Here is a 12,859-nt window from a genome sequence, read left to right on the forward strand (position 1 = left end):
AGGGAACCCTAGAAGTAGAAGAAGGCATGGTGAGAGTGAGAAACAAGAGCTGCATTGCATTGGGATTTGGATATGGATTGAAGTTTAAGAAGAAGATGAAGTTGATAGATTCAGTTGCTCTTCATTTTTAGTGCTAACATCATCATCATCATCACCATGCCCAGAATTTTCTTTTAGATCTAACTAAGTCGTACTTTGTAGTTTGTAGTCTACTTATTTTATGAATTTTGCTGACAAATCTGTTTGTTAATTTATCTATAAATAAACACATTTAGGCTATTGATTTTGGTTTGTGCACCGAAAGGAAAAAAAAATGTTAAAACCGTTGTGATATGGATGTGATTTAAATTTAATAATATGTGACTTGTTTTTTTATATAGGCGGCGTCAGTTTCTCCAGAGTAAAAAGTTTAAATTCTTAAAATGAATTGAACTTAATAAAATTAAAAAAAGTAACTCTTATATTTATATAAAATATAAATAGAAGCATGACATTGGATTCGATAGTTTCAAAACGGACAAAAAACATTTTCGACTTATATCTTAAGGATCAAAATCGTACTTAACCCTTATTATTTTATTATTCATCTATCATATTTATTAATAATAAAAAAAAAACAATAATGAATTAGATTTTCTATTAATTATAATAAATATTTTGGCAATCCTAACCAATTAGAATTTTATCTTTGATCCGTTACATTCGTAAACCCAGGTGAAATCGTGTTTTTTGGAAATTCAATCAATTGGACATACAATACAATTGATTGAATTTTACATGGCATGTGAATTTTTTCTAATGCAATCGATTGTTCGTGTTACCTAATCGATTGAAGTCATCAAAGCAATGAGTTTTCACAATTCAATCGATTGGTTGTGTTACTCAATCAATTGACCTACGCTATTAGAATGATATATCAAAATTTAATCAATTGATATGATAATACAACCGATTGAAGTTTGTATGTGATTAATGGTATTTTCAAATTCAATCAATTGATATGATAATAAAAATAGTTTCAATTTCAATCGATAAGTAACAATAGGATGAGCAGCCAAAACAAATCTCTAATATTTATACTCTGTTTTGTGGTACTAATTTATAATAATTAAATTGCAGCTTGAGGATAATGATAAACAATAAAAAAAAATTGAATATTAAATAGATGGATAAACATAAACAAAAACAATAAAAAAAAATTGATAATCGAAGAGATTATTAAACGATTCCAATTGTAGGATTGAGTAATTGATGATAGATTATTCACCAATTTATAATCTTAATATTAAAGAAAATATAAGATTAGAGTATCTTAATATACAAGCACAATCCAATCGATTGGGTAACACAACTAATCGATCGATTGAATTGTGAAAATCCATATTGCTTTGAAGACATAAATCGATTGGGTAATACAAACAATCGATGGAATTAGAAAAAATTTACATGCTTTACAAAATTCAATCGTTTGTGTAGCAATTTCAATCGATTGAATTTTGAAAAATCCAGAAATTTAATCAATGGTATTGTATGTTCAATCAATTGAATTTTCAAAAAACACGATTTCACCCGCGTTTACGGATGTAACAGATCAAGGATACAATTCTGATTGATTAAAATTGTCAAAATATTTATTATGATTAATAGAAGATCTATTTTGTTATTGTTATTGTTTTTTATTATTAATAAACATGATAGATGAATGATAAAATAATAATTTATAAAATAAAAATTAAATTTTATAATTAAATAATACAATATTAATTAAAATATAAATTAAAACACTACTTTTAAAGGTTTTGACCCGAAATTAGACCAACGGGCTAAATTTAATAGACCAGATCGGGCCCATCTTAGGCCAAAGGCCCAACATATATAAGTCCAATTATGAGGTTTCAGCCTCACTTTCACACTCCAAAGAGTGAAACACACTGAGTTTGGGAAGGGGGGAGCCAAGCCCTTAGTCAACTATTCACTCCAACGTTCAATCACCCATAACTTTCAATCTGGGGTTTTGATCCCCGCATTGTTTGTGGCCACGCGTTCGTCTTGTCGAGATCTTCAATTCTAACCCAACAAATTGATGAGGATATTTAATTTTCATGTCCAGTTCTCTGTTTCTCTCTTTTCACATTTTTTGTTTGGATATTGAGAGTTTTGATAATTTTGGTGGTTTATGTGATTCTAATTAAAAATTAAAAATACTTAGATAATAAATTTTTATTATGCCAAAGTTCTCTCATTTTAAATTTAATATTCTTGATATATTTAAAAATAACTATTTATTATAAACATTAGATGTTGAAATTCATATTAATTCAATAGATCTTAGAGATACTATTTAAGCTGAAAATAAAGTATTCTAAAAGAATAAAGTCAAAGCCATGTTTTTTTTTGTCGTCATCTTTATAAAGAATTAAAAAATAATATCTCACACTAAAAGATTTTACAGATCTGTAGAAGAACCTTGAAAAGTATAATCATCCGAAAACAATAATATTTTCTCAAACCCGATATGAGTGGACACACTTGTGCCTACAAGATTTTAAATCGATAAATAAGTATAATTCAGCAATGTTCTGAATTACCTCACTAATGAAATTATGTGGGAAAAAGATAACTGATAATGACATGTTAGAGAAAATTTTCTCAGCCTTCTATGCCTTGAATGTGCCATGTAGCAGTAGTATCGAGAAATAAATTTAAAAAATATTTTGAGCTAATTTTTTACCTTCTTATTGCTGAAGGTAACAATAAATTGCTTTTAAGAAATCATAAAGCACGTCCTGCTGGCACCGTCTCATTTCTTGAAATAAATGCGACAAATCATAACCCTAAAAGAAGCTAAGGGCAAGACTTTGGTAACAAGAAAAATTATGGAAGAAAGAAAATTATTTTTGCAAAAAAGAATCTCACTAGAAGTGGGATAAAAAAAAGAAAAATAGGTAAAATAATCAATAGAGAATAAATATTTTTGTTGTAATAGAAATGACCATTAGTCACGTACCTGTTGTCAGGGGTGCCAAATGGGGCTAAACCCGCCAGACCGGCCCGCGTAACCCACCAAAAAAGGCGACTCGGGTTGGAAAACTAGGACTGCCAAATAGAAAAAGCCCGCCTAACCCGCGGGCTTTGACGGGGTGGGGCGGGTTTCCCCGCTGAGCTTAGTATTTTTTTAGTGAGGGGGTATTCTTATAATTTTTTAGCCAAAACCTAACTTCTCCCAACCTAACTTACAAGATTATGAAGATAAAAATTCAGTGGTTTAGATTATGTTTATGTTACTTTGAAGACAATATTTATAATTATGTTTTAAATTATGTTTATTTTGCTTTGGAGAGAATATTTATACTTATATTTTGGATGAAAACTTTGTTTATAATTATGTTTATTAGATATTTATAGTTACAAAGATTTTAATGTTTATGAATATAAAAAATATAATTTTTTATGCCTTTAAGAATTATAAATTTATTAATATGATTGTGAAATTATATATTATGTAGTAGTTAATAGTAAAAAAAAAGAGTTTTGGCGGGCTTAGCCCGCCAGCCTGCAGTTAGGCAGGGCGGGGTGGGATTCTAAGACCGCCTCACTAGACGGGGCGGGGCGAGCTTCCCCACTTGCCACCCCTACATGTCGTACCCCAAGATATTTAGTTGATCTTTATCAAGTATCATTAAAAAAGAATGACAAATGAAAGAAAATAAATTTTGTTTCAAAGGATGTTGTTAAAAATTACACCACTCATTATGGAGTATCTAATTTTTTTAGGATTCTTGAAAAATCAGTCCTCCGATAAATGATTGAAAAGTTTAATATTTGTAGTCATGAAATACTTATAAATAAATTATGTAAGAAATTTTTTTTGTTAAGTTTTATCTCTTATGCATTTAAATTTTAAATATGATATATATAAATAATGTTTAATAAAAGATTAATATTTATGTTCAAGAATTTTAAAATTACTAAATGTGTCAAGTTCTATAATGATGATGATGATGATGATTTTTAGTATATGATACTATTTTTATGTAGTGTTACTTATACAAACAGTTTCAATCAGGAATATAACTTTATTGCGCATGTATTTACTCATTTTATGATCTTATTATTATTATTTGTCTTTGAAAAAATGGCAAGAATATATAATCAAGATGTTTGCCTTGTGCATAATGTAAGTTTGCATACCATTATCAAAAGTAGTATATATTTTACTCATCTTGTACTAAAAGAAGAATGTGTTAATACCATTATTGGCTTAGGTAATGTGATAGAAGACTCTAGAAGAGTTATAATTTTGTTTTTCGAAAGAACAATTTCATAATAAATAATGCACTAGTGTCCACTAAATTTCTAAGAAACTTGTTGAATTTTAAAGATATTCACCGAAATTGATATCATACTGAAACAATAAATAAGGAAAATTATGAGTACTTATATATCACCAATCATGATTCAAACAAAAAGGTTATATTAAAAATGTTACCCTAACTTTTTCTGAGTTATATTATACTAAAATTAGTGCAATTGAATCACATGTCATTGTAAACAAGAAGTTTACTAACTCAAATAAATTCATAACTTGGCATGATCGATTGGATCATCCTGAAACAACCATAATGTGAAGAATTATTAAAAACTCTCACAGACATTTACTAAAAAATCAGAGAGTTCTTCAATCTAGTAAATAATGTTGTGCTGCATGTTTTCAGGAAAAATTAATTATAAGGTCATTACCAGTAAAAATTAGATTTGAGTCCCCTAAATTTCTAGAAAAAATTCAAGGAGATATATGTGAACCAATTCATCCACCATGTGGATCCTTTATATACTTTATGGTACTAATAGATGGATTTTCGAGATGATCACATGTGTGATTATTGTCTTCTCGTAATTTGGCATTTATGAGATTATTTACTCAAATTATTCGATTAAAAGCACAGTTTTCATAAAATTCAATCAAACCAATTCACTTTGATAATGCTGGTGAATTCACCTCCCAATCTTTTGATGCTTATTGTATGGCCGATGATATAAGTGTTAAACATCCATTAGCTCAACTTCATACACAAAATGGGCTAGTAGAGTCACTGATTAAACGATTCCAGTTGATTGCTAGACCTTTACTTATGAGAACAAATCTCCCAATCTCGACTTGGGACATGCTATTTTAAATGCCGCAATACTTATTTGCCTAAAACCAATAAGTTACTACCAATTCTCTCCTCTACAGTTAACTTTTGGCTAGCAGTCAAATATTTTTCATGTGAGAATATTTAGTTGTGCAATATATGTTCCAATTGTCCCGCCTTATCGCACTAAAATGGGACAAAAAAATTGAAAATATATATTGATATGATTCTTCCTTTATAGTAAGGTATCTACATTATGAAGATGTATTTAAAGTCTGATTTGTAAATTATTATTTTGATGAATCAAAATTTTTAATATTAAGAAAAGAGATAAATTTCTTGAAAAAGAACTTAATTGGAATGCATCATCCTTAATGCATTTAGATCCTTGATCAAAGTAATGTGAATTAGAAGTTTAAAAGATTATACATTTGCAAAGAATAACAAATGAGTTGCTTGATACATTTTCTGATATGAAAAGGATAACTAAATCCTATATACTAGTTGAAAATGTCCCAACTCGAATTGATGTCTTAGTTGGACAAATGGACACTGAAACAAATTCACGCCAAAAGATAGTAAATCAGACCTTTCGGTTCTAAAAACAAAAATTCTCGAAAAAAATAGGTAAATACTATTCCTGTTAAAAAAGATAAAAAAATAATAAAGACACATGCAGTTATCCAAAATTTTTATATAATTTTAACGCCAAAAGATGTCCAGGTACTTGAAAATTGTGAAAATGATGAGATCTCGATAAATTATGTCTTTAATGTGGCATTACACATCATGCATGAAAGTAAGGATCTTGAGTCAATAACAGTCAAAGAATATTGACAAAGAAATGATTGGCCAAAATGGAAAGAAGCTATGAAGGCTGAGTTAGACTCACTTGCAAAATGTGAAGTCTTTGGACCTGTAGTATGTATACGAGAAGACGTAATGTTGGATTCAGATGGATATTTGTGAGAAAACGAAATGAGAAAAATGAAGTTGTACACTATAAAGCTCGACTTATGGTACAAGATTTTTCACAAAACACCTGGTATAGATTATGAAGAAACATATTCTCCTGTAATAGATGCAACAACATTGCGTTATTTGTTCAGTTTATCTACATACTATAAACTACATATGCATCTAATGGATGTGGTGACAGCTTATCTATACGAATCATTAAATCATGATATCTATATGAAAATTCTTGAAGAACTAAAGATATCTAAACCATTCAATGAATATTCACAGGGGTTATACTCAGTCAAATTACAAAGATCTTTATATGGTTTAAAGCAATCTTGACGAATGTGGTATAATTGTCTTATTGATTGAGTATCTGGCCAAAAAGAGATTCAAAAATAACGATATCTGCTTATATATTTTCATAAAGAAATATATATCTGGATTCATTATAATTGCTGTATACGTTGATAATTTAAATATTATTGAAACTTCTGAAGAGATTCCAACAAATATAAAAGATCTAAAAGAAGAGTTTGAGATGAAATATCTTATAAAGACTAAATTTTGTCTCAGTTTATAGATTAAGTATATAAAGAATAAGATCTTTATTCATCAAACAATATACATAACAAAAATTTTAAAAAAAATTTATATGAATAAATTACATTCATTAAATATTCTAATAATTATAATATTTTTTGATGTAAAAAAGATCAATTATATTCTAAAAAAACAATAAAAATATCATTAATTCTAAAGTATTATATCTTAGTTGTATTAGAAAACTAATACATCTTACTAATAATATATAACCTAACATATTATTTACTGTGAATTTATTAGCAAAGATATAATTTTTCTCCAATTAAAGCGAAGCTTATCATGCCCAAACCTATCATATCCACAACCCTCTCCCTTTCCAATTCACCAATGCGAAAAAGCTTTCCTGCATTGCTATCTATATATTATTATTATTATTATTATTATTATCCTAAAAATCATTGAGATCCATTTTCAATACATGTATTAAATAAATAAATTATTAATAAATTTTATTATAAAATAATTATTGAATCTCATAAATATTATTATAAGATAAATTAGTCTCTATTCAAAATGACGGATAGATTAATTTGTTTGGTATAAATAATTTTTTAAAATTTTTAGAATAATAAAAATTTATTAGGATTAAACTATTTGATTTAAATTTCATTGGGAATAAATTTGGGCGTTTATCTATGTTAAGAACATAATTAAAATCAAATTAGATCAATTAGTATCATTTGTATTTCTATAGCATATCTGTATATTAATTGTAGGATTCTATACTTTTATTATTTTGATTCCTCTAGCAGCTATATATAACCCCTTGTACATTGTACTTTCATTCAGATTGAAAAATACACAAAAACAGTTTCTTTAGTTTAATCTCTTGTTTCTAACATAGTATCAAGAGCTTAAGTTATTTTTTTTTTCAGAAACAATTGGTTTCTAGTCCTTTTTTTTGTTTCCTCCGGTAGTACTTTGTGCTCACTTTTCGACTCCTTCCCGACGTTTTGGTTCGTCACCGCCGCCACCCTAGCCTTCTCCTTGTTGCGACGTTTCCAATGCCACTGGAATCTCCACCATACGCCGCCAGACACGCCGCCACGCGCCGGTCAAAGTTAGCTGTCCGGTTGAAGCAGCCCTCCCTCCAGACGCCTCCAGCGTCGTTGGATCAGCGCCTAAATCAACGACTCCAAGACGCGCCACGTGTCACCAAGCAAACAGACGGATCCACGCTTGGTCCGCGTGCTCGACCCACGTGTCCGACCCGAACCTCTTCTCCAACCCGCTTGTGTGCCCCGCCAGTCAATGGCTACCTGTCATCTGTCTCCAATCGCGCAACGCCACGTATCCCTGTGTGCTGACATGGCCGCTAACATGTCATTCGACGTGGCGGACAGCGGAACCCTCCCTTAAGATTTTTTGGTGAGCTCTTTCCATTTTTGCCATCTATTTTCTCATTTTCTGTCCCGAATTTGTAATTTCTTCTCCTTTTTGCCTTTGTTTTTGTTATTATGGAGACACCAGATGTTTTTCAGCCTATTCCTGTTATCCTTAATGGCTCCAACTATGCTCATTGGGTTGAAGCTATGCGAGAATTTCTTAAAGAGCAAAAATTATGGCGATATGTGACTGGTGATATTGTTTGTCCTGTTAAGCCAACTGTGATTGACAAATCCAAAGATGGGACCTCCAAATCCAAGGAGGATGTTGAGAAGGACTTTGCAGAAAAATTGAAAGATTGGGATAGTAAAAATTACCAGATTATCACTTGGTTCCGCAACACTTCTACTCCTGGTATTCATTTACAATTTGGGCATTTTGAAACTGCTAAAGAGGTATGGGATCATTTGGCAAAATGTTACACTATTTCTGATCTCTCTCATCAATATCAACTGCTAAAAGAGCTTCATAGCCTTAAGCAAGAATGTGGCCAAGCTGTTTTTGATTTTCTTGCTCAGATGGAAATTATTTGGGATCAATTGACCTGTTGTGAGCCTGTTCTTAAAAATCTCACTGATGCTAAAGCATATGAGGATTATCGGAACTGGACACGTCTCATTCAATTTCTGATGGCACTTACTGATGGCTATGAGCCGGTCAAGGCTTTTCTGCTTCATCAGAATCCCTTGCCTAACCTTGAAAATGCTCTTCCTCGTCTTAAATCTAAAGAAACACGCTTGAAAATGCTCTTCCTCGTCCAAAATCTGTCGAAACTATAACCGTCCTAGGCACTATTTCTCCGACTGCCCCTCTATTGAATGTCGTAAGTGCAAATAAAAGGGTCACATTGGGTCTAACTGCCCGAAACTATTTTGCCATTATTGTAAGATTTTGGGTCACTTGATTACTACCTATCCTACTAGACCACCACGTTCAGATCAGAACAAGTATCAACCTCATCCCAACCACTCTTTGTATGTGCTGCTTCTACTGTTGCTGCTGCTACTGACTCCACCCCATCTACCTCTCTCATACACCTTCTGTCTCTCCATCAGATATTGAATCTCTTCTTAAGCAACTTCTCTCTTTTTCTGGTAATACAATTGCTGCTCTTTCCACCCCTCAAGGTAATTCTAAATGGTATTTTGATTCTGGTTGTTTTAATCATATGTCTCTTTTGCGTCATCTTTTCTCATCATTGTCTACCACCACAAATGCACCTTCTGTCAACACTGCTAATGGTTCCCTCCTGCATGCAACACATCAAGGGTTTATTTCACAGTCCAATATTCATCTTTCTGATACTTATTTTATTCCAAAATTGAATTTTAATCTTATCTCTGTCGATCAACTCGTTGACCTTGGTTTTGATGTCACTTTCTCTATTTCTGGTTGTCGTGTGCAGGATCGTCGGACGGAAAAGATCATCGGGACTGGTTGTAAGGTCGGCCTTTTGTTTGAGCTCAAGACCCCTCATGTTCCCTCTACGTCAAATCTTTGTGCTGTTTCCTCTCCATCTACTCTTTATTTGTGGCATCGTCGTCTTGCCCACAGCTCCTTAGGAAAATTGCGTCCTCTTATGTTTACAGGTGTTTTAGGTCAAGTTCAAAATGAGTATTTTTATTGTATTTCTTGTCAAATTGCAAAACAACCTGCCTTATCCTTTTATAATAATTCCTCTATTGCTTGCTCTCTTTTTGATCTTATTCATTTTGATGTTTAGCGCCCCGCTCCCACCGCTTCTATGGGAGTGGCTCGATATTTTGTAGTCTTTATTGATGATTATTCACGTTTTATTTAGGTTTATTTGATGACTAATCGTCATGAGCTGCCTCAGATTTCAGATTTATATTAACTTTGCCACTATGATTCGAACTCAGTTTTTAAAGGTCATTAAAATCTTTAGACGGGATAACGCTATGGAATATCGTGACTCCAAACTTTTAAATTTTCTCGCTGAACAGGGCACTTTGTCTGAGTTTTCTTGTCCTGGTACCTCTCAACAAAATGGCAGAGCTGAGCGTAAACACCGTCATATTCTTGACTCAGTTCGTGCAATGCTTATTTCTTCTTCTTGTCCTGAGCGTGATTGGGATGAAGTTGTTCTCACTGCTATTCATGTTATCAATAGACTCCCCTCTTCTATTCTTGGTAACACTACTCCCTTTGAGCGTCTCTATCATACATCTCCCGATTACAGTTCTCTCCATGTTTTTGGTTGTGTCTGTTTTGTCCTTCTTCAACCTCATGAACACAATAAGTTTGAACCTCGGGATTTCATGTGATACTTTCTTGGTTATGGCTCTGAACATAAGGTTTATCGTTGTTGGGATCTTATCTCTCGACGAATTCGTATATCTCGTCATGTTGTCTTTTGGGAGCATCACATGTTCTCTAGTTTTTCCTCTTTTGAGTCTATCCCTTCTACTCCGTCATCGTTTTTTACTAACCCTGATGTTGATCCCTTTTCTAGTGATGATACTACAGGGTCTACCCCAAGTCCATCCCTCGAGGCCCCTCCTCTTCCGTCTTCTCCATCTCCCGATGATTCCAGACCGGACGATGCTCCTGCTCTTGCTATCATGCCTCCTTCCTCCACTTGTTCTTCTAGGGTAAGAAATCCACCTCTTCATCTTCTTGATTATCACTGCTTTTCTACTATTCTTCATTATCATGAACCTCGGTCATTCCGAGAAGCCTCTACCAATCCAAATTGGCAGCAACCAATGCAGGAAGAAATTCAGGCACTTGAAAAAATACAAACTTAGGATTTGGTTGATCCTCCTTCTAATCAGGAAGTTGTAGGTAGTAGATGGGTATATAAGATTAAGACTTGCTCTGATGGTTCTATTGATCGTTATAAGGCCCGATTGGTTGCTCAAGGTTGTACGCAGGAGTATGGTATTGATTATGAAAAGACTTTTGCTCCTGTCGCTCGTCTTACGTCTGTTCGAGCTCTCCTTGCCATTGCTGCGGTTAGAAAATGGTCTCTTAGTCAGATGGATATGAAGAATGCATTTCTTAATGGGAATTTAAAAAAGAAAGTCTATCTGAAACCACTTCCGGGGTATCTTTGCCCCTCTAGTAAAGTCTGTCTCCTTCGCAAGGTACTTTATGGACTTAAGCAAGCTCCTTGTGAATGGTTTGACAAGTTCAGCACTACCATATGCAGTCTTGGTTTTACTTGCAACCCTCATGAGAATGCTCTCTTCATTCGTAAAAGCACACGTGGAGTTGTTATTCTACTTCTGTATGTTGATGACATGATCATTACTGTAGATGATGTTGATGGTATCTCTGATCTCAAGGCATCCCTTCACCGTACTTTTGACATGAAAGATCTTGGTTCTCTCAGCTATTTTCTTGGTCTAGAAGTTGTATCCACCGATGATGGCATCTATCTCCCTCAAGCTAAATATGCTTCAGATCTTCTTGCTCGAGCCGGACTTACAGATAGTCGCACCGAGTCTACTCCTCTTGAGCCTAATGTTCATTTTACTCCTATGGATGACACTGTTTTGGATAATCCTACTCTTTATCGACATCTAGTTGGAGGACTCGTCTACTTAACTGTCACCCGACTAGACATCGCCTATCCGGTTCATGTTCTTAGCCAGTTCTTGTCAGCTCCTCGTACTACTCACTATACAGCAGTTCTTCGTATTCTTCGCTACATCAAAGGCACCCTATTCCATGGCCTTTATTTTTTTGCTCATTCCTCCTTATCCCTTCAGGCGTACTTATATTCTGATTGGGCTTGTGATCCTACTGATCATCGTTCCACTACTGGTTATTGTTTGTTTCTTGGCAACTCTCTCATTTTCTGACGAGCTAAGAAGCAAACTTTCACTGTTCGATCAAGCACAAAAGCTGAGTACCATGCTCTTACTGACACCACTGCTGAAGTTATCTCGATTCGTTGGCTTCTTGAAGACTTGGGTGCTTCTCGGCCATCCCCAACTAATATTTTTTGTGACAACCGTAGTGCAATTCAGATTGCCCACAATGATGTGTTTCATGAACGCACCAAACACATTGAGATTGATTGTCACTTTGTTCGGCAATGTATCCTTATTGATGTTGTTCGCCTCATCGCTATTGACACACTGGATCAGACTGCTGATATCTTCACGAAGTCTCATCATCCGACTCGTTTCCGGACTCTGTTATCCAAACTCAAGATGGTATCCTTAACTCCCACTTGAGTTTGAGGGGGAATGTTAAGAGCATAATTAGAATCAAATTAGATTAATTAATATCATTTGTATTTCTATAGCGTATCTCTATGTTAATTGTAGGATTCTATACTTTTATTACTTTGATTCCTCTAGCAGCTATATATACCCCCTTGTACATTGTATTTTCATTCAGACTTAACAATACAAAAAAATACTTTATATAGTTTAGTTTCTTATTACTAACAATCTAATTTATAATTATTAATGGGCCAATTTTTATATATGTAGATATGAATATAATTTATTTAATTCAAATACTAAAATTATGCAGGTATAAATAAAATACAATATTAGTCAGGGGTAAGTATGGTTTTGGTCCTTAAAGTTTTTCACCAGAATCGAATCCGTCCCTCATCTAATTTTCGATTTAAAATGGTCCTTAACATTTTTTCGTATTAAAATCGTCATTTTTAATAATTTTTTTTATATTATTCCTAAACTACCCCTATTCCTATTTTAATAATAAAAATTATAAAATTAAAAAAAAAAAAGAAAACGCGTAAAAACGCGTTGGGAGGGTGGGAGAAGAAAAGG

This window comes from Arachis duranensis, chromosome 9 (genome assembly GCF_000817695.3).
Source record: "Arachis duranensis cultivar V14167 chromosome 9, aradu.V14167.gnm2.J7QH, whole genome shotgun sequence".
Lineage (NCBI taxonomy): Eukaryota > Viridiplantae > Streptophyta > Magnoliopsida > Fabales > Fabaceae > Arachis > Arachis duranensis.